At 40.0% G+C, this 23,977-nt stretch overlaps 2 non-coding genes across 2 annotated transcripts; both read right to left on the reverse strand.

The window, feature by feature from the left end:
- Window positions 1-1,131: 1,131 nt before the first annotated feature.
- LOC148548812 (small nucleolar RNA R71) lies at window positions 1,132-1,239 on the reverse strand. The gene has a single exon (XR_015897513.1). It is a non-coding gene; the product is annotated as a small nucleolar RNA R71 (small nucleolar RNA).
- Window positions 1,240-18,522: 17,283 nt separating this feature from the next.
- Window positions 18,523-18,626, reverse strand: LOC148548813 (small nucleolar RNA R71). Its single transcript, XR_015898689.1, has one exon. It is a non-coding gene; the product is annotated as a small nucleolar RNA R71 (small nucleolar RNA).
- Window positions 18,627-23,977: the final 5,351 nt, after the last annotated feature.

Genomic DNA, 23,977 nt, shown 5'->3' on the forward strand with positions numbered 1-23,977 from the left:
GAAAGGTTCAATCTTTAAACTCTAGAATCATATCTTTTTAGTTTCTTGTTAGTCAAGTAATCAACTTTAATTTTCAAAATCAAATCTTTTTAAATTTCTTTTTCAAATCTTTCTCAAAATAAATTTCAATCACATCTTTTTCAAAATCAATTTCAAAATCTTTTCTAACTTCTTTTCTAACCTCTTATCTTTTTAAATTGATTTTCAAATCTTTTTCAATCAATCTTATCTTTTTGTTTCAATCATATCTTTTTCAAAACTACCTAACTAATTCTTTCTTTAATTTTCGAAAATCCCTTCCCTCTTTTTCAAAAAAAATTCCTTTTTAATTAATTAATTGTTTTAAAAAATTAATTTAATTTGATTTCAATTTTAATTCTAATTTAATTAATTTTTGAAATTTTCTCTCTCTCATCTCCTTCTAATTATTTATTTATTTATTTATTTACTAACACTTCTCTTCATCTCAAAATTCGAACCCTCTCTTCCTCTTGGTATTCGAATTTCTCTTCTTCTATTCTTATCTTCTTCCACTCACATAAAGGAATCTCTATACTGTGACATAGAGGATTCCATATTTTCTGTTCTCTTCTTTTTCATATGAGCAGGAACAAGGATATGAACATTCTAGTTGAAGCTGATCCTGAACCTGAAAGGACTCTGAAGAGGAAGCTAAGGGAAGCTAAAGCACAACTCTCTGGAGAAAATCTGACAGAAATTTTCGAAAAAGAAGAAAACATGGCCGAAAATAATAACAATGCAAGGAAGATGCTTGGTGACTTTACTGCACCTAATTCCAATTTACATGGAAGAAGCATCTCGATCCCTGCCATTGGAGCAAACAACTTTGAGCTTAAACCTCAATTAGTTTCTCTGATGCAACAGAACTGCAAGTTTCATGGACTTCCATCCGAAGATCCTTTTCAGTTCTTAACTGAATTCTTGCAGATCTGTGATATTGTTAAGACCAATGGGGTTGATCCCGAGGTCTACATGGTTATGCTTTTCCCATTTGCTGTAAGAGACAGAGCTAGAATATGGTTGGACTCTCAACCTAAAAACAGCCTGAACTCTTGGGATAAGCTGGTCACGGTTTTCTTAGCCAAGTTCTTTCCTCCTCAAAAGCTTAGTAAGCTTAGAGTGGATGTTCAGACCTTCAAACAGGAAGAAAGTGAATCCCTCTATGAAGGTTGGGAGAGATACAAGGAACTGACCAAAAAGTGTCCTTCTAACATGCTTTCAGAATGGACCATTCTGGATATATTCTATGATGGTCTGTCTGAGTTATCAAAGATGTAACTGGACCATTCTGCAGGTGGATCCATTCACCTAAAGGATACGCCTGCAGAAGCTCAAGAACTCATTGACATGGTTGCAAATAACCAGTTCATGTACACTTCTGAAAGGAATCCTATGAATAATAGAACGCCCATGAAGAAGGGAGTTCTTGAAATTGATACTCTGAATGCCATATTGGCTCAGAATAAAATATTGACTCAGCAAGTCAATATGATCTCTCAGAGTCTGAATGGATTGAAGGAATCATCCAATAGTACTAAAGAGGCATCTTCTAAAGAAGAAGCTTATGATCCTGAGAACCCTGCAATAGCAGAGGTGAATTACATGGGGGAACCCTATGGAAACACCTATAATCCCTCATGGAGAAATCATCCAAATTTCTTGTGGAAGGATCAACAACAGCCTCAACAAGGCTTTGACAATGGTGGAAGAAACATGTTTAGTAATAGAAAGCCTTTTCCATCATCCACTCATCAAAAGACAGAGAGTCCTAAGCAGGATCCATCTAGCTTAGCAAATATAGTCTCTGATCTATCTAAGGCCACTTTAAGTTTCATGAATGAAACACAGTCCTCCATTAGGAATTTGGAGGCACAAGTGGGCCAGCTGAGTAAAAGAGTCACTGAAACTCCTCCTAGTACTCTCCCAAGCAATACAGAAGAGAATCCAAAAAGAGAGTGCAAGGCCATTGATTTAACCATCATGGCCGAACCTACAAGGGAGGGAGAGGACGTGAATCCTAGTGAGGAAGACCTCCTGGGACGTCCAGTGATCAACAAGGAGTTTCCCTCTGAGGAACCAAAGGAATCTGAGGCTCATCTAGAGACCATAGAGATTCCTTTGAACCTCCTTATGCCATTCATGAGCTCTGATGAGTATTCTTCTTCTGAAGAGAATGAAGATGTCACTGAAGAGCAAGTTGCCAAGTACCTTGGTGCAATTATGAAGCTGAATGCCAAATTATTTGGTAATGAGACTTGGGAAGATGAACCCCCATTGTTCATCAATGAACTGAGTGATCTGGATCAACTGACATTGCCTCAGAAGAAACAGGATCCTTGAAAGTTCTTAATACCTTGTACCATAGGCACCATAACCTTTGAGAAGGCTCTATGTGACCTTGGATCAGGGATAAACCTCATGCCACTCTCTATAATGGAGAAACTGGGAATCTTTGAGGTGCAAGCTGCCAGAAACTCATTAGATATGGCAGATAACTCCAGAAAACAGGCTTATGGATAAGTAGAGGACGTGCTAGTAAAGGTTGAAGGCCTTTACATCCTTGCTGATTTCATAATCCTGGATAAAGACCTTTCCTAGCCACAGCAAGAGCTGTTATTGATGTGGGCAGAGGAGAGTTAGTCCTTCAACTGAATGAGGACAACCTTGTGTTTAAAACTCAAGGATCTCCTTCTGTAACCATGGAGAGGAAGCATTAAAAGCTTCTCTCACTGTAGAGTCAACCAAAACTCCCACAGTCAAACTCTAAGTTTGGTGTTGGGAGGTTCCAACAATGCTCTGAACATCTGTGAGGCCCCATGAGAGCTCACTGTCAAGCTATTGACATTAAAGAAGCGCTTGTTGGGAGGCAACCCATTGTTATCTAATTATATTTATTTATTTTCCATTGCTATTTTATGTTTTCTTTAGGTTGATGATCATATGAAGTCACAAAAACTATTGAAAAATCAAAAACAGAGTGAAAAATAGAATGAAAAATAGCACACCCTGGAGGAGAACAGTCTGGCATTTAAACGCCAAAAACAAGCATCTGTCTGGCGTTTAACGCCAGAAATAGGCACCAAGCTGGCATTTAACGCCAGAAACAAGCATCTACTTGGCGTTAAACGCCAGAACAGAGCATGGAAATGGCATTTAACACCAGAAACAGGCAGCAGTTTGGCGTTAAATGCCAGGATTGCTTGTATAGGGCGTTTTACACGTCTAAAGGGTACAGGGATAAAAAATCCTTGACACCTCAGGATCTGTGGACCCCACAGGATCCCCTCAGGATCTGTGGACCCCACAGAATCCCTACCTAACCCTATTCTCTCCTCTTCACACCTTTTCATAACTCTCTTCCCCAAATGTCCTTCACCAATCACTTCAATCACTCTTTCCCATCACCCCTCACCACTCACATCCATCTTCTCTTCCCCATAAACCCCACCTACCTTCAAATTCAAAATATTTTCCCTCCCAAACCCAATCCAAAATGGCCGAACCCTAAACCCCTCCCCACTTCTATATAAACCCCTCATTCCTTCTTATATTTCACACAATACAACCCTCTCTTCTTCCACTTGGCCGAAACCTACTCTCTCTCCCTCTCCTCCATTTCTCTTCTTCTTCTAATTCTTTCTTTCTTCTTTTGCTCTTGGATGAGCAAACATTTTAAGTTTGGTGTGGTAAAAGCATTGCTTTTTATTTTTCTATAACCATTTATGGCACCTAAGGCCAGAGAAACCTCTAGAAAGAGAAAAGGGAAGGCAATTGCTTCCACCTCTGAGTCATGGGAGATGGAGAGATTCATCTCAAAGGTCCATCAAGACCACTTCTATGAAGTTGTGGCCAAGAAGAAAGTGATCCCTGAGGTTCCTTTCAAGCTCAAAAGGAGCTGGAATTGACATAGAGGGAGATATCCTCATTGAAGAGGATAAGCCCATCACTAAGAAAAGGATGGAGCAAACAAGAGATCATGGACTTCAACATGAGCATGAGGAGATTCCTCACCATGAAATCCCTGAGATGCCTCAAGGGACGCACTTCCCTCCAAAAAACTATTGGGAACAAATCAACATTTTCCTAGGAGAATTAAGTTCCAACATGGGACAACTAAGGGTGGAGCACCAAGAGCACTCCATCATCCTCTATGAAATTAGAGAAGATCAAAGAGCTATGAGGGAGGAGCAAGAAAGACAAGGAAGAGACATATAGGAGCTCAAGAGCACCATTGGTTCTTCAAGAAGAGGAAGACGCCACCCTCACTAAGGTGGACTCATTCCTTAATCTCCTTGTTTATTTATTTTCCTGTTTTTCGATTTCTGAGCTTTATGTTTATTTATATTTGTGTCTTATTACATGATCATTAGTGTCTAAGTGTCTATGCCTTAAAGTTATGAATATGAATCCATCACCTCTCTTGAATGAAAAATGTTTCAATTACAAAAGAACAAGAAGTACATGGTTTCGAATTCATCCTTTAAACTAGTTTAATTATTTTGATGTGGTGACAATACTTTTTGTTTTCTGAATGAATGCTTGAACAGTGCATATGTCTTTTGAAGTTGTTGTTTATGAATGTTAAATATGTTGGCTCTTGAAAGAATGATGAAAAGGAGACATGTTATTTGATAATCTGAAAAATCATAAAAATGATTCTTGAAGCAAGAAAAAGCAGTGAATACAAAAGCTTGCGAAAAAAAATGGCGAAAAAAGAGAAAGAAAAAGAAAAAGCAAGCAGAAAAAGCCAAAAGCTCTTTAAACCAAAAGGCAAGAGCAAAAAGCCAGTAGCCCTTAAAACCAAAAGGCAAGGGTAATAAAAAAGGATCCAAGGCTTTGAGCATTAGTGGATAGGAGGGCCTAAAGGAATAAAATCCTGGCCTAAGCGGCTAAACCAAGCTGTCCCTAACCATGTGCTTGTGGCGTGAAGGTGTCAAGTGAAAACTTGAGACTGAGTGGTTAAAGTCAAGGTCCAAAGCAAAAAGAAGAGTGTGCTTAAGAACCCTGGACACCTGTAATTGGGGACTTTAGCAAAGCTGAGTCACAATCTGAAAATGTTCACCAAGTTATGTGTCTGTGGCATTTATGTATCCGGTGGTAATACTGGAAAACAAAGTGCTTAGGGTCACGGCCAAGACTCATAAAGTAGCTGTGTTCATACTGAACTAGGAGAATCAATGACACTATCTAAATTCTAAGTTCCTATAGATGCCAATCATTCAGTACCTCAATGGATAAAGTGAGATGCCAAAACTATTCAAGAGGTAAAAAGCTACATGTCCTGCTCATCTGATTGGAGCTAAGTTTCATTAATATTTTGGAATTTATAATATATTCTCTTCTTTTTATCCTATTTGATTTTCAGTTGCTTGGAGACAAGCAACAATTTAAGTTTGGTGTTGTGATGAGCGGATAATTTATACGCTTTTTGGCATTACTTTTACATAGTTTTCAGTATGATTTAGTTAGTTTTTAGTATATTTTTATTAGTTTTTAAATAAAAATCACATTTCTGGACTTTACTATGAGTTTGTGTGTTTTTCTATGATTTTAGATATTTTCTGGCTGAAATTGAGGGACCTGAGCAAAAATCAGATTTAGAGGTTGAAGAAGGACTGCAGATGCTGTTGGATTTTGACCTTCTTGCACTCAAAGTGGATTTTCTAGAGCTACAGAACTCCAAATGGCGCGCTCTCAATTGCGTTGAAAAGTAGGCATCCAGGGCTTTCCAGCAATATATAATAGTCCATACTTTGATTAAGGATAGATGACATAAACTGGCATTGAACGCCAGTTCCATGCTGCATTCTGGAGTCAAACGCCAGAAACAGGTTGCAAAGTGGAGTTAAACGCCAGAAACATGTTACAAACTGGCGTTCAACTCCAAGAAAGACTCTACACGTGTAAAGCTCAATGCTCAGCCCAAGAACACACCAAGTGGGCTCCGGAAGTGGATTTCTGCATCAATTACTCATTTCTGTAAACCCTAGTAACTAGTTTAGTATAAATAGGACTTTTTACTATCTTTGTAAGATCTTTCATTAGTTTTTATGCTATCTTAGACTTTCATGGGGGCTGGCCATTCGGCCATGCCTGGACCATTATCACTTATGTATTTTCAAACGGTAGAGTTTCTACACACCATAGATTAAGGTGTGGAGCTCTGCTGTTCCTCATAAATTAATACAAAGTACTACTGTTTTTCTATTCAATTCAAGCTTAGTCCTATTCTAAGATATCCATTCGCACCCAAGAACACGATGAATGTGATGATTATGTGACGCTCATCATCATTCTCACTTATGAACGCGTGCCTGACAAACACTTCCGTTCTACATGCAAACAAGCTAAAATGAATATCTCTTAGATATCTAATACAGAGGACCAAGTCCGAGATATTAGAATCTTCGTGGTATAAGTTAGAACCCATAGATGGCCATTCTTGAGATCCGGAAAGTCTAAACCTTGTTTGTGGTATTCCGAGTAGGATCTGGGAAGGGATGGCTGTGACGAGCTTCAAACTCGCGAGTGCTAGGCGTAGTGATAGACGCAAAAGGATAGTAAATCCTATTCCAGTATGATCGAGAACCAACAGATGATTAGCCATGCAGTGACAGCGCATTGGACTATTTTCACAGAGAGGATGGGATGTAGCCATTGATAACGGTGATGCCCTACATAAAGCTTGCCATGGAAAGGAGTAGGAATGGTTGGATGAAGACAGCAGGAAAGCAGAGGTTCAGAGGAACGAAAGCATCTCTATACGCTTATCTAAAATTCTCACTAATAAATTACATAAGTATCTCTATCCTAGTTTATGTTTTATTTATCTTTTAATTATTAAAACTCTATATCCATTTGAATTCGCCTGACTGAGATTTACAAGGTGACCATAACTTGCTTCAAGCTGACAATCTCCGTGGGATCGACCCTTACTCGCGTAAGGTTTATTACTTGGACGACCCAGTGCACTTGCTGGTCAGTTGTGCAAAGTTGTGACAAAGAATTAAGATTATGAACGTGCGTATAAAGTTTTCAGCGCCGTTACCAAGGAATGGAAACATCAAGATTTCTGCGCACCAGAAATGGGATAGGAATGGACTCATCCACTATAGCTTTCCTCTTGGGTTCCTTAAGGCTTACTCCTTCTTCATCATGCCTTTTGTCTATCTTCTCCTCTTCATGTGGAGCTTCAACGACCACCTCTTCTTCATGGATGTCTTCCATGAGCCTAGGAGGTATCTCCTCCAATGTATTCCCCGACCGTAGAGTGATGGCGTTGAGACCGCCCTTGGGGTTTGGTTGGGGTTGGGAAGGAAGGCTAGAAGAGCTTGAGGGTTGGTTGGTGTTGTTGGAGGAGGACTGATAAATTCCACTTTTGTGGTTTATATTGTGTAGAATTTGGGGGTTTTTTTCAACATTTCTAACACTTATTCACAAGAAATGCATGGTTTTATATTCCCTTCCCAATATTGCTCCATGATGAAAAACCTACTCCTTTTGCCTTAAAATTGCCATTTTTTAATCCTCTTTTATTGCCATTTGATGTCATGATGTATTTGTTGAGTGATTTTAGGAATTATAGGGTAGAAATGGCCTAGAAGAGAGAAAGGAAGCATGCACAAGAGGGGGGATCATTCATTTTGACACTATTCACAATTTTTAGCTAGTTTTTGGTTCTTTGTTCTTCTAGAGAGAGAAACCCTTGTTCCTCTCTAGATCTAGCTTTAATTTGATCTTCCCTTGTTGAATTCTGAATTGGATCTTGTTAATTACTAGTTTTGATTGTTTAATTTGAATTCTTTAGTATAATTTTGCTTAGATCTTGTGTTAGTTTTATGAATTCTTGTCAATTGTCATTTTATACCCAATTCATGAATGTTGTGAATCTTGATTTGTTGATGCTACATTGATGGTTTCTATGATTAATTGTGTTGTTTTAGTGATTGTATGTTGATAATTGTTAGTGGGTACTTGTTAATTCCAATTTAAATGCAATTTGAACATGTCTTTTGTCAATGCTTACCATGTGTTTGATGAATTGTTTACCTTGATTATGGAGTAGTTCTCTTTACTCTTGGCTTAGGCTAAGGGAATCGGGTAAACTTGAGTCATTGGGTCTAATGGATTTGATGATTTGGGAACCCTTAGTGGTCAATTTGATAGCCATTGACACTAACCTACTATTAAGTCAATTAGTAGTGAGGTTAGAACTTATGGGTTGATATTGACCAAACCATTTGACGTACTTCAAGTATAGAAGTAGACTTAATGAGTTTGGTTCCTTATAATTGTCAAGATATGGTTATTAGACAAGGATGGTGACCCCAATTCCCATGCCTAGCCAAGAGTTGCTTTTATTATTCATATCTAAAAAACCAAAATTTTTGATTACTTGTCTTAGTTATAGTTACTTGTTTAGCTCAGAATAAAATCATATTGGATGTTACTTTGTTATCTTGGAATTATTCACATCTTGCTTAATTATTTGAATTAGTTTCTTGCAATTTAACATTACTTGCTTATTAAGACTCATAGTTCAATTTCTTTCTGATGACTCACAACCCCAGATTTCTAACCAATGTTGAAGCACATGTTTGCCCATTCCTTGTGAGACGACCCGGGGTTTGAATACTTCGATTATTTCTATTGGTGTTGAACTTGTGACAACCAATTTCTTTTCTAAATTTGATACTCGAGGATTGTTGTTGGTAGAGCTATACTTGCAACGCGACTTTATTGAGAAATTCTTTACCGATATAAATCCTCTACATCAAATTTTTGGCGCCGTTGCCGAGGAATGGTTGCAACATATGCCTTGATATTGGTTATGTGAATATGTGAATATTGTAGATAGTTTAATTGCTTTCAATACTTAGCTATAGTTTAGATTTCTTTTATATTTGTGCTATGACTCTCAAGTTTGATGACTCGATCTCAACCGAATTCTAGCTTAGCCGATTTTGATCCCGAGATTGAAAGAACTTTGTTACATACTCAGCAAGCTAGACGGCGGTTGGATTATACGGCTAGTACTTCGGCCTCTCTTGAGGAACACACCGAATCACTAGGTGGTACCGAGAGTGACTTGGAGTCTGCTACTTCCTATTCTTCTATTAGCACTAATAATACATTTTTGCATCCTACAGGTGAGCCACACATGGCAGAGCCATGACGGATCACTTTGCATGAGCAAGGAGCTCCGGATATCATACTTCAACCGTTGCAAGCAAGGTATCCTAACCTTGATCCAAACATTGAATTGAAGAGTAGCTTGATACATCTACTTCCTAAATATCATGGGTTGCCGAGTCAAGACCCCATTCGACATCTAAGAGATTTTCGAGTTGCTTATTCTATGGCTCGAAGGCATGGAGGCGATGAGGTGGCTATCATGGTTTTTGCCTTCCCTTTCTCTCTTGAAGGGCAAGCGAAGACATGGTTTTATTCGCTACCGGATGAGATTGTGACCAATTGGGATTTCTTGAGAAGAGAGTTTCTAGATAAATTCTTCCCACCGGAGAAGAACGATTACATCCGGAAGGAGATTTTGGGTATAATGCAAAAACTCCAAGAGAGTTTGTACGAGTATTGGTCTCGGTTCAAGAGGCTATTAGAATCTTATCCACATCATGGAATGAACACTCACTTGCTCATTAGCTACTTCACCGGAGGTCTTTGTGTGGAAGATAGAAGATTGCTCAACGCTTCTAGTGGTGGTTCCCTTTCGAAAAACAAAACGGAGGGAGAATCTTGGAATTTGATAAAGGATGTTACCGAGGCTACACAACATACAAGGGTGAGAAGTAATTCTCTCAAGGGTGTGGTAGAACCATCTCCTTCCGAATCAGGCCTAACCAAAGCACTTGGGGATATAACCACCATCCTCACGCAAATACAAAAGGATCAAAAGGAATACTACTCCATCCAAGCCGTCCAAGCCCCACCTCCAATTGCTCAACTTGAAGGCCCTCCTAGGATTTGTGCTTTGTGCTCTAGCACCACACATTACATCGATCAATGCCATCAAATTCAAGAGGAACATGCTCTTGTAGTGGCCATGTGAATTACAACAATCGTCCACCCTATCCTTCTCAAGGCCAAAACAACTACCCTCATGGTAGTAATCAACATCAAGGGTGGAGGGATAATGCACAAGAGAGAAATCAAAACCAAAGATGGAATAACTCTTCTTCTCATTACAACAACAACCAATCTTCATCCCAATACCACCATAACAACACCAACTACCAAGCCAACCAAGGCCACTCCAACCAAAACCAAAACAACTACACCAAATACCAAGTACCACACCATAGACAACAATCCAACCAAACTTCTCCATCTTCCAACAATCAAGTTGATGAGCTTAGAGCCGCCATGGAGAAACGAGACGAGAGCAACAAGGTTCAATTTGATGCCTTGGGCGCCCAATTGGCTACCCTCACCAACATGCTTTAAAAGATGGCCATGTCAAACCAACCCTCAACCCCCAACAACAACACCAACCAACCCTCAAGCTCTTCTAACCTTCGATCCCAACCCCAACCAAACCCGAAGGGCAGTCTCAATGCCATCACTCTACAGTCGGGGACTACATTGGAGGAGATACCTCCAAGGGTCATGGGAGACATTCAAGAGGAAGAAGTGATTGTTGAAGCTCCACATGAAGAAAAGGTGGTAGACAAAAGGTATGAGGAAGAAGGAGTAAGCCTCAAGGAACCCAAGAGGAAAGCTATAGTGGATGAGTCCATTCCTATTCCATTCCCATCCATGGTGAAGAAAGCAAAGAAAATACCGGAATTTGATTTGAACATGCTTCAAGTGTTTAAGAAGGTTGAGGTAACCATACCACTTCTTGATGCTATTCAACAAATTCCAAAGTATGCAAATTTTTTGAAAGACTTGTGTACACACAAAGATAGGATAGGAGAATTGGAGACATTATCCTTGGGTAGTTCAATTTCTTCCTTGATGGAACCTATTCCAAAGAAATGTGGTGACTCCGGACCTTGTTTGGTGTCTTGTTGTATTGGTGGGCACACTTTTCATGATTGTATGTGTGACCTGGGAGCTTGTGTAAGCATCATGCCGCTTTCTATCTATGTGCGGTTGAATTTAGCTCCATTAAAGAAGTCAGATCTGAGGTTTATCTTAGCCGATAAAAGTGTGATCACGGTGATGGAAATAGCAGAAGACGTACTTATGGCGATCAAGGATTTGGTTTTTCTAGTTGACTTTTACATCCTTGAAATGCCTCCAACAGAAAATAGAAGCTCATCCTCCATTTTACTTGGTAGACCCTTTCTCAAGACCTCTAAATTCAAGTTAGATGCCCTTACCGGCACACATTCCTTTGAGGTTGGAAACAAGACTTTCAAGTTCAATTTAGAAGAAACCATGAAGCATCCTCCCGAAGAGCATTCCGTGCTCCGATGTGATGTAATTGATGAAGTGGTGGCGAAAGTGCAAGAAGAAGACCACCACAAGTTGTGCTACCCTATTGTTGAGGAGACGGATGACCAAAGGGATGAACATGAGAAAGTTGTTAAGAATGAACTCCATGAGCTTGATGAAAAGGAACCTCAGCTTGAGGCAAAGAGTGAACTGAAGCCCCTTCCATCTCATTTGAAGTATGCTTTCTTAGAGGACAACCAAAAGTTTCCAGTCATTATCGCTAGTGAGCTTTCAAGTGAAGAGGAAGAAAAGCTCCTAGATGTTCTAAGAAAGTACAATAAAGCAATTGGATGGAGCCTAGCTGATATTGTGGGGATTGACCCTCGCAAGTGCATGTATCGCATATTTCTCCAAGAGGGAGCTAGACCGGTTAGGCAACCACAAAGAAGGCTCAACCCAACTATCCTCGATGTGGGGAAGAAAGAGGTCACGAGATTACTTGATGCGGGTATCATATACCCAATTTCTGACAGTGAGTGGGTGATCCCGGTCCAGGTTATTCCCAAGAAATTGGGCATCACTGCGGTTAAAAAGGATGATGGTGAAGTGGTCACCAAGAGAGTACAAAATGCGTGGCGAGTGTGCAAATATTATATTAGATTGAACGCCGCTACAAGAAAGGACCACTATCCTTTGCCCTTTATCGATCAGATGTTGGACCATTTGGCGGGTAAATCTCATTATTGTTTTCTTGATGAATTCACTAGTTACTTCCAGATTCACATTGCTCCTGAAGATCAGGAAAAGACCACATTCACTTGTCCGTTTGGCACCTTTGCCTATAAAAGGATGCCATTTGGACTATGTAACGCACCTGCTACTTTTCAGCGGTATATGACGGGTGTCTTTTCCAATCTAATGAAGAATTGTCTGGAAGTCTTTATGGATGACTTCAGTGTTTATGGTACTTCATTTCATTGTTGCTTAGAGAACTTGGCCAAGGTCTTAGCTAGATGTGTTGACAATAACCTTGTCTTGAATTTTGAAAAATGTCACTTTATGGTAAGACAAGGTATCTTGTTAAGACATGTAGTATCTCATGAAGGCATTTTTGTAGACCCGGCCAAGGTCGATGTTATCACCACTTTACCTCACCCCTCATCTGTGAGGGAGGTCCGCTTGTTTTTAGGACATGCAGGATTCTATATGTGCTTTATTAAAGATTTTAGCAAGATTGCTTTGCCATTGTCGCGCCTACTCCAAAAAGATGTGGATTTTGAGTTTGACAGCTAATGTCTGAAAGCTTTTGAAGAGCTAAGGAGAGTTCCTACCACGGCACCGATTGTACGAGGCCCCAACTGGACGTTTCCATTCGAGATAATGTGCGATGCGTCAAACCATGCTGTAGGTGCCGCGCTTGCACAGCGCGATGGTAAACTCTCTTATGTCATTGCTTAATCTTCTAAAACACTGGATACAACACGATCCAACTATACCACTACTGAAAAGAAACTCCTAGCTATTGTTTATGCTTTAGATAAATTCAGATCTTATTTGCTAGGATCAAAGATAGTGGTATACACGGATCATGCAACTTTAAAGTACTTATTGACAAAGAATGAGTCAAAGCCTAGACTCATACATTGGATCTTGCTTTTGCAAGAATTCGACATTGAGATTAGGGACTGGAGTGGATCTCAAAACTTGGTTGCAGATTATTTAAGCCGCATTGAGAATTTAAAATTTGACCTATTTCCGATCAATGACTCATTCCCATTGGATAGTTTGCATGCTGTGTCGGATAGTTTTCCTTGGTCTGCCCCAATGGCGAACTACTTGGTTGCAAAACTCCTCCCTCCCAACTTTTCTAAACACCAAAGGGATAAGTTGAGGAGTGATTCCAAATACTATATTTGGGATGACCCTAACTTGTGGAAGAGAGGAGTGGACCAAGTAATTCGAAGATGTGTCCCGGAGTCTGAAATCTAACCCATTCTTGAAGCTTGTCATTCGTCCGAATGTGGTGGCCACTTTGGCCCACAAAGGACCGCTAAAAAGGTGTTGGATTGTGGATTCTGGTGGCCAACCTTATTCAAGGATGCTAATCGGTTCTGTGTGTCTTGCCATCAGTGTCAGAAGTCGAGAAACACACCCCAAATGGATGAAATGCCTCAGCAACCTATGCTGTTCTGCGAGATATTTGATGTATAGGGCTTTGACTTTATGGAATCATTTCCCAACTCCAATGGGTATCTGTATATTCTGTTAGCGGTTGATTACGTGTCAAAGTGGGTAGAAGCAATACCTACCCACCTTGACGATGCCAATACCGTTGTTCCTTTTATTAGGAATAACATTGTATGACGTTATGGGTCGCCACGAGGAATCGTGAGCGACCAAGGATCCCACTTTTGTAACAGGAAAGTAGAGGCATTGCTCAAATGCTATGGAGTGTCGCATAAGGTTGCTACTGCTTATCATCCGCAAACCAATGGACAAGCAGAAGTGTCCAACCGGGAGATTAAGAGAATTTTGGAGAAAGTGGTCAATCCACAAAGAAAGGATTGGAGCCTCCGGTTAGGAAATGCACTATGGGCGTATAGAACGGCCTACAAGGCTCCGTTAGGGATGAGTGCCTTCCGGATCGTCTATGGCAAGCCATGCCACCTTCCGGTGGAAATTGAGCAAAGAGCCTATTGGGCGGTAAAGCAGTGTAACATAGATTTGACCAAGGTGGGTGATAAACCACTATTTTATGGTTTATCTTGTGCTCAATTGAGTGGATTTTATCAATCTTTCATACACTTATTCATACTATTTGCATGGTTTTACATTCTCCTTCCTGATTTTGTGCTATGATTGAAAACATGCTTCTTTGGCCTTATATTTGCTAATATTAATCCTCTCTTATTACCATTCGATGCCTTGATATGTGCGTTAAGTGTTTTCAGAGATTACAGGGCAGGAATGACTTGGAGGATGAAAAGGAAGCATGCAAAAGTGGAAGGAATAAGTTGAAGAAATTGCTAAGCTGTCCAGCCTGACCTCTTCGCATTCAAACAGTCATAACATGAGCTACAGAGGTCCAAAAGACAGAGTTCTAGTTGCATTGGAAAGCTAACGTCCGGAGCTTCGATTTGATATATAATATGCCATAGTTGCTCTGAAGCTAGGTGAAGCAAATGCGTGCTCCACGCGGATGCGTCGCAGTGACAAAAATCAGCGTGGCAGATTTCTTCTCCAGCGATTTCTGGGCTATTTTCGGCCTAGTTTTCGGCCCAGAAAACACATATTAGAGGCTATAAAGTGGGAGAGTCCATTCATTCATAATCATCAGCTTCATACATTCACTTTTCATATTTTAGATGTAGTTTTTAGAGAGAGAGGTTCTCTCCTCTCTCTTAGGATTTAGGATTAGGATTCCTCTTAAAGGAATTAGGATTTCTTATTATTTCAACTTTATTATTTCAACTTACAATTTTTTCCGAGTTCTAGGATTAATGTCCTTTTTATTTATTTTATCAATTTAGCTTATAAACTCTTTATGTTTGGATTAATTTCCTTTTATTAATGCAATTGAGGTATTTCAGATTTATCTTTAGCTTTTTATATTCTTGGCTTTAATTGATTAACTAGAGGCTCTTGAGTTATCAAACTTATCGTGATTGATTGTTATGTCTGCTAATTGAATTGAATTCCACTCACTCTAGTCTTTCCTTAGGAGTTGGCTAGGACTTGGGAAATCTAACTAATTAGTCCACTTGGCTTTCCCTTGCTTTCGTAAAGGTTAACTAAGTGGGATTAACTTCAATTCTCATAAGAATAACTAGGATAGGACTGATGCCAAGGCATCATAGGCTAGTTTCACTAGTATTTTTCTGTTAGTTTTAGTTGTTTTATGCATTTTCTTGAGCTTAAAGTAACCAAAAATGGTTAAATGAAGAACAAAGTAATGAACCATCCAAACAATATGATTTTGATGCAAATTCCATGAGTTTTAGTTATATTACTTAAATGCTATGAATGAAAGATTTCTCATGAAATTTTGCAAGACTTTGATGCAATTGTTTGGATGATTTCAGGGAAGAAGAGGCTAAGCAAGGAAGCAACAAAATCAATAAAGGAAGCTTGTATATCACATGTGGAGTTTAAGTTCCAGTTTAAGCCTAAACTGGAGCTTAAACGCCAAAATCATGAAGGATAAGAAATGCTGGGATTGAAGTTTAACCTCCAGTTTGACCTCAAACTGGAGGTTAAACGCCAGAATGAAAAGCCTCACTTAAGGAGCATTCCACGTTTAACCTCCAGTTTGACCTCAAACTGGAGGTTAAACGCCAGAATGAGTATGACACCCAGGGAGGAGTTCCACGTTTAACCTCCAGTTTGACCTCAAACTGGAGGTTAAACGCCAGAACCAGGAAGAGTACCAGGGGCCATTCCACGTTTAAGCTCCAGTTTGACTCAAACTGGAGCTTAAACGTGTTCGATAGTTTCTTCACTCCAGGGTTGCTCTCTCCATCTCCACGTTTAACCTCCAGTTTGACCCCAAACTGAAGGTTAAACGTGTTCGACACCTCCAGGGCCACCATTCCAAGCTTCCACGTTTAACCTCCAGTTTGACTCAAACTGGAGGTTAAACGTGTTCGACCTCCAGGGCCACCATTCCAAGCTTCCACGTTTAACCTCCAGTTTGACTCAAACTGGAGGTTAAACGTGTTCGACCTCCAGGATTGCCTCATTCCTTTTCCACGTTTAACCTCCAGTTTAACCTTAAACTGGAGGTTAAACGTGTTCGACTACATTACTCTCCAGGGCTACCATTCTTCCATTTCCACGTTTAAGCTTCAGTTTAACCTTAACTGAAGCTTAAACGTGCTTCTACAAATAGCCTCACTGGAAGTGTCTGGCGTTTAAGTTGCAGTTTAAGCTTAAACTACAACTTAAACGCCACTCTTGAAAAGGGTTTCTGGGCCAAAAATATTGTGATTTAAGTTAGTCTTTGAGCACAATTATTAACTTAATCTTACTTTGGTATGAAACCCAATTGAATATCATGGTTTATGGGATTGGGCCTGAAGGATTGATGAGTTTGAAATCTCAATTTATTGAGTCATGTGTCATTATTTGATTATCACTAAGTTGGCTCAATAAATGTTACAGGATCTGGATCAACAACCTCATCAAGATTATGGATCATAAACCCAAGGCAAAAGGAAAGCAAGGAGAGGCCTCAAAGCCCAAGAAGCACAACTGAAGCTCAATATAGAAAGTGTATAAATAGGATAGAAGTTAAGTTAGAAGGAATTTTTACTTCACTTTTAGCTAGTTTTCCTTTTCTTTGTAATTGAATTCAGAGCTATGATTCACTAAACCCCCTTTCATTGGGTTAGGGAGCTCTATTGTAATTCAATGAATCAATAATAGTTTATCTTCTTCTTCAATCTTTTCTCTTGAATTTTGTTAGAAAGCTTCTCGATCTAATTCCATTGAGTAGTTGTCTTGGGAAAGAAACTACTCATACTTGGAATCCTTCGGAGCCTTGGGAAAGGAATGGAGGATTCATGCTAGAGAAGCTTTCTCACAGTGGATTGGATTGGGGTTTGGATGGATATTGTGACATGTAATCCTACCAAATTGTGGTTCATGAAATTGTGTGGTATAATCAGTGATCAAGCATCATCTCTTCTTATGAACATTTAAACCAAGGGATTGGGAATTTGTTTGTTTTTAGAGAGCATTGGTGAGCCAAGGAATTGGGATCCAATCATATAAGATTGCCAAGCAAAATTCAATGAATGCATTGGTTGAGGAAGAGATTTACATGTTTTGATTCGGAGATTTCAATATCTCCTAAACCCAATGAATTCCCCATTTCTGATTTCCACTTTCTCTTTACATTCTGCAATTTAATTCTTGCAATCATCCCCATTCCCTTTTTATTCCAGCAATTTACATTCTGCTCTTTAATTCATGCAATTTAAGATTCAGCCATTTAATTTTCTTGTCATTTACTTTTCCCGCCAATTTTACATTCCGCAATTCTCATCTCAAATCTTGATTCCGCTCAACTAGAACAAACTTCTAATCCGAATTGCTCACTCAACCAATCCTTGTGGGATTCGACCTCACTCTATTGTGAGTTTTTACTTGACGACGATAACCGGTGCACTTGCCGGAAGGAATTTTGCCGATCGTGCAATTTCCTAATCGTAGCATAACTAGTTTTATGCACATCAAGTTTATGGCGCCGTTGCCGGGGATTGGTTTTCGATTGACAATTCTCAAATTGGAAGCTAACTAGATTGAGCAATTTTCTCTTGCGTTGTTAATTCTGTTCTAGATACTTGTTGAAATTTAATTTCTGCACTTGGTTACATGCTTTCCTTCGTTACGCCTTTAGATTCATGCAACTAACTCACTGACTCACTAACTGTTTGATGTAATTCCTCAATTGATCTAACCATACTCTTCCATTAACCAAGAGTATTTCACTTGTTTGTGTTTGAGTTGTGTTCTTGTATGACAGGTAGGAGAGGAGAGACATCAACTCCTCCATATACTGAACCAGAGAGGACTCTTCATAGACTTAGAAGGGAAGCAAGAGGGAAGAGAGTAGTGGGAGAAGAGGAATCTGAAGGAGAATCTGAGGACAATTTTGAGGAAGCTTTAGATCTTAACATGGATAGAGAAGTTCATAACCATGAGAGAGCTGATGGAAACAATGCCATCCCTGAGAGGAGGGTTCTGAGTTCATACATAAACCCAACCTCAGGGAATTGTGGTAGTAGCATCCAGAAACCACCCATTCAGGCCAACAATTTTGAGCTCAAGCCACAGCTAATATCACTTGTGGAGAATCATTGTTCCTTTGGAGGAAGTGCTAATGAAGACCCAAACCAACATCTCACAAAGTTCCTGAGAATTTGTGACACTGTGAAGTCTAATGGAGTCCAGGAAGATGCTTATAAACTGCTTTTGTTCCCATTTTCACTTAGGGACAAGGCAGCTAAGTGGCTGGAATCATTCCCAAGGGGGAGTCTAACCACATGGGATGAGGTGGAAGGCAAGTTTCTGGCACGTTTCTACCCTCCACAAAAGGTCAATAGGCTTCGATCTGAGGTTCAGACTTTTAGACAACAAGATGGTGAAACTCTCTACGAGGCATGGGAGAGATTCAAGGACTTGACAAGGAAATGCCCACCAAACATGTTCCATGATTGGGTGCAATTGCACATCTTCTATGATGGGCTCTCGTATGAATCAAGGAAGGCTGTAGACCATTCATCAGGAGGTTCATTGAACAAGAAAAAGACCGTGGAGGAAGCCATTGAAGTGATCGAGACAGTGGCTGAGAATGAGTACTACTATGCATCAGAAAGGCACAACACTAAGGGTGTCATGGAGCTGAACCATGTTGATACAATTCTAGCCCAAAACAAGGTGTTTGCCAAGCAACTAGCAGAGCTTACCAGGCAATTAGAAACAAAGCAAGTGGCTGCAATACACACACAAGATCAAGAGGAAGAAGGCATTGAAGGAGGTGATTGGGAAGAGGCCAATTATGTGGGAAACCAACAAAGGCAATCATATGATCCACATGCCAATACTTACAACCCAGGCTGGAGAAACCACCCAAACTTTGGGTGGGGAAACCAACAAACCCAACCACAAAACCACAAACCTTACAACCACAACCAACAAAACAATTCCCCATACCAAAACTCCAACCAAAGATCATACCAAGCCACACAAAACACTTACCCCCAATCATCATATCATGGCCAAAATAATCAACATTCCCAACCTAATCCGAACCAACAATTTCAAGATCAATTAAACCGGATGGAAAGAATGCTTGCAACCATGAGCCAAGACATAATTGAATTGAAGGCTTTTAAGGAAGAAGTAAATTCTAACTTGCAAAACCAAGGAGCTGCCATCCAGAAGCTAGAGAATCAAATTGTGTATTTGACTAAGCAAGCCCCTGGGACAAGCAGTTCTCATGCTGCCAAGGCTATTGCAAGGGAGGAATGTAAGGCCATAACCCTCAGAAGTGGAAAGAATCTAAAGGAGATTTCAAGGGAAACCACAGAGGATGAAGCAAAGGAAAATGTGAAAGACAAAGAACAAGGACAATCTGTTACACCGTTTGCAACAAAAGAAAAAGAAAAAGAGGTCTTGAAGCCTTACACACCTAAAGCACCTTATCCTCAACGTTTGATGAAAAGTGAAAAGGATAGCCAATTCTCCAGGTTCTTGGAGATTTTCAAGAAGCTTCAAATCAACATTCCCTTTGCTGAAGCAATAGAGCAAATGCCACTCTATGCAAAATTCTTAAAAGAATTGATGACCAAGAAGAGAAGCTGGAGAAATGAGGAAACTGTGTTGTTAACTGAAGAATGCAGTGCCATCATTCAGCACAAATTGCCTCAAAAATTGAAGGACCCAGGCAGTTTCCAAATCCCCTGTATTATAGGAGAAGTCATGGTGGAGAAGGCCTTGTGTGATTTAGGGGCCAGCATCAATTTGATGTCGCTAAAAATGATGAAAAGAATGAAGATTGAAGAAGCCAAACCAACCAGAATGGCCCTCCAATTGGCAGATCGATCTTTTAAATTCCCTCATGGGATAGTTGAGGATTTGTTGGTGAAGGTGGGAGAATTTATATTTCCTGCTGATTTTGTGGTGTTAGATATGGAGGAAGAAGCCAAGGCTTCGATAATTCTGGGGAGACCCTTCCTAGCTACTGCTGGAGCCATCATAGATGTACAAAAGGGTGAACTCACTCTTAGACTCCATGATGAGAAATTGGTGTTTAATGTATTCAAGGCAATGAGCTATCCATCAGAATCACTAAGGGAATGCATGAGGGTTGATGTAGTGGACATTGCAGTACAAGAAACTTTTGAGGAAACAATAAAGGAAGTGGCAGAGGAGGAGTTCACTAAGGATATTGAAGTTAGTGATATCAAGGATGCTGACACAACTATGCTAAGCAAGCCAGAGAAAGTGAAAGAAGAAAAGGAAGCACCAAAACCTGAGCTCAAAGCATTGCCCCCTAATCTCAAGTATGCATACTTGGGTAGTGATGAGAGTCACCCTGTTATCATTAGCTCGGCCTTAAGCCAAGAACAAGAAGAAGAATTGATCAAGGTGCTGCAAACTCATCAAGATGCCATTGGATGGACCCTAGCTGATTTGAAGGGGATAAGTTCATCCATATGCATGCATAAAATCTTGTTAGAAGAAGACGCTAGACCTTCCATTCAAGCTCAAAGAAGATTGAACCCCGTCATGAAAGAAGTGGTACAAAAGGAAGTGAGGAAGTTATGGCAGGCAGGGGTAATCTACCCCATTTCTGATAGCCCATGGGTTAGTCCCATCCATGTAGTTCCCAAGAAAGGTGGCATAACGGTGGTGCCAAATGAGAAGAACGAACTCATACCCACAAGAACTGTTACTGGGTGGAGGATGTGCATAGACTACAGGAAGCTCAATGAAGCCACCAGAAAAGATCATTTCCCACTCCCATTCATGGATCAGATGCTTGAAAGGCTGGCCGGACATGCTTACTATTGTTTCTTGGATGGATATTCAGGATACAACCAAATAGTAGTTGATCCTAGTGATCAAGAGAAAACATCATTCGTTTGTCCATATGGAGTTTTTGCTTATAGACGCATGCCCTTTGGATTGTGCAATGCACCTGCCACTTTCCAAAGATGCATGCTGTCCATCTTTTCGGACATGATTGAAAAATTTATTGAGGTCTTCATGGACGATTTTTCTGTGTTTGGGGATTCTTTTCCCAGCTGCCTACACCACCTTGCCTTGGTGCTTAAGAGGTGCCAAGAGACTAACCTAGTCTTAAACTGGGAAAAGTGTCATTTCATGGTCACAGAAGGAATAGTCCTTGGCCACAAAATCTCTAATAGAGGCATGGAGGTGGACAGAGCTAAGGTGGAAATCATTGAAAAACTACCTCCACCAAGTAATGTCAAGGCAGTTAGGAGCTTTTTGGGCCACGCTGGTTTTTACAGAAGGTTTATTAGAGACTTTTCTAAAATAGCCAAACCTTTGAGTAACTTGCTTGTCTCTGATACACCCTTTGTATTTGATGGAAATTGCATGCTAGCTTTTGAACTTTTGAAGCAAAAACTTTCCTCTGCACCTATCATTGCCCCACCTGATTGGAACTTACCGTTTGAACTGATGTGTGATGCATCAGACCTTGCTATTGGGGCAGTGTTAGGACAAAGGAAAGACAATTTGGTACATGTGATTTATTATGCCAGTAAAGTCTTGAATGCTAACCAAAGGAATTACACAACCACTGAGAAAGAACTCTTGGCAATAGTCTTTGCATTTGAAAAATTTAGATCGTATCTCATTGGATCTAAAGTCATTGTTTTCACTGATCATTCAGCTTTAAAATATTTACTTGCCAAACAAGAATCTAAACCGAGACTTATTAGATGGGTTCTTTTGTTGCAGGAATTTGACATTGAAATCAAAGACAAGAAGGGTGTAGAGAACAAGGTGGCAGATCATTTATCAAGGATACCATGTGAAGAAGGAAGCACACAAAGCACACATATAAATGAGTGTTTTCCTGATGAACAACTCATGGTAATTCACAAAGCACCTTGGTTTGCAGACATAGCAAACTTCAAGGCCACTGGGAGTTTACCTTTGGAATTTAACAAACATCAAAGGAAGAAATTGGTAAATGATGCCAAATACTTCATCTGGGACGAACCGTATTTGTTCAAAAAATGTTCCGATGGCATACTCAGAAGATGCATATCCGAGGAAGAAGGAAGGGAAGTTTTATGGGACTGCCATGGCTCCACTTATGGAGGGCACTTTGCAGGAGAAAGAACAGCAGCTAAGGTGTTGCAGTGTGGTTTTTATTGGCCCACTATCTTCAAAGATGCAAAAGAATTAGTGAAGCACTGCCATGAATGCCAGAAAGCTGGGAACTTGCCAAGAAGAAATGAAATGCCACAACAATTCATTCTGGAACTTGAATTGTTTGATGTATGGGGGATAGATTTCATGGGACCATTTCCCTCCTCATACTCAAACAATTACATTCTTGTGGCAGTAGACTATGTCTCCAAATGGGTTGAAGCATTAGCAACTCCAACCAATGATAATAAGGTAGTCATGAACTTCCTCAGAAAACACATTTTTTGCCGTTTTGGGGTTCCAAGAGCAATCATCAGTGATGGAGGAAGCCACTTCTGCAACAAACCATTAGAGGCATTGCTTCTAAAATATGGAGTCAAACACAGGGTGGCCACACCATACCATCCACAGACAAGTGGGCAAGCCGAAATATCTAACAGAGAACTCAAAAGAATCCTGGAAAAGACTGTGGGAACTTCAAGGAAGGACTGGTCGATTAAGCTGGATGATGCTCTTTGGGCATATAGGACAGCTTTCAAAACACCAATTGGAATGTCTCCTTACCAACTAGTATATGGAAAAGCTTGCCATTTGCCACTGGAGTTGGAGCACAAGGCATACTGGGCCTTGAAACTTCTGAACTTGGACAACAAAGCCGCTGGAGAAAGAAGGATGTTGCAAATTCAAGAATTGGAAGAATTCAGAGCGGAAGCTTATGAGAATGCCAAAATTTACAAAGAAAGAGCAAAGAAGAAGCATGACAGCAACATAGCCCCAAGGACATTTAAAGAAGGGCAAAAAGTATTGCTCTACAATTCTAGGCTAAAGCTATTTCCAGGGAAGTTAAAATCAAGGTGGTCTGGACCATTCCTTGTCACCAAGGTCTCCAACTATGGACAAGTAGAAATCATGGAAGAAAAGTCGCAACGAACCTTCATTGTTAACGGTCAAAGACTCAAACATTACTTGGGAGATGTGGAGGAGAAGGACAAAGTTAAATATCACCTCAACTGAGGAAGCTGACCGTCAAGCTAATGACGTTAAACAAGCGCTTGTTGGGAGGCAACCCAACCTGAGGTAATACCTTTTTGCTGTTTCTTTTATTTGTTTCAATAAAAGGGGTAAAGTAGTTTCTGTGCATTGCAAAGAATTAAGTTTGGTGTTTCACACCAAACAATGAATTCATGGCTCCATAAGTCAAAGGGGAATGCGTGACTCTAAGTTTGGTGTTCCACCATAAAGATCAACTGAACACAACAACCTTTGAATTATGTGAAAGGAACAACTATTCTAAGCAGTCACAGAAATGCTTAAAACCCTTAGTAGCAACATCATTCCAAGATAACTCAAGGATTCAAAGAACACAGAGAAGTAAGTGGGAGACTAAGTTTGGTGTTCACACACCAACTTAAGATTCCGATACTTACCCACACATAGTTGAGCTAACCACTTAAGTGCTTGAGGAGCAAGCAACTTCATTACTCTTTGCAGGAAAGGAAACAAGAACCTTAAAGCAAGAAGCAACATTTAGGAAGAAGAAGGAGAAATCAAAGTGTTTCCTGACAACAAAGAGAAAACAAGGAATTTCACAAGGTGGTGTTATTCCTTGATAATTCTTTAAAATGGTTAACAAAAGCATGCGTGTTCT

Source organism: Arachis ipaensis, chromosome B8 (genome assembly GCF_059453495.1).
Source record: "Arachis ipaensis isolate K30076 ecotype BB chromosome B8, ASM5945349v1, whole genome shotgun sequence".
Classification (NCBI taxonomy): Eukaryota; Viridiplantae; Streptophyta; class Magnoliopsida; order Fabales; family Fabaceae; genus Arachis; species Arachis ipaensis.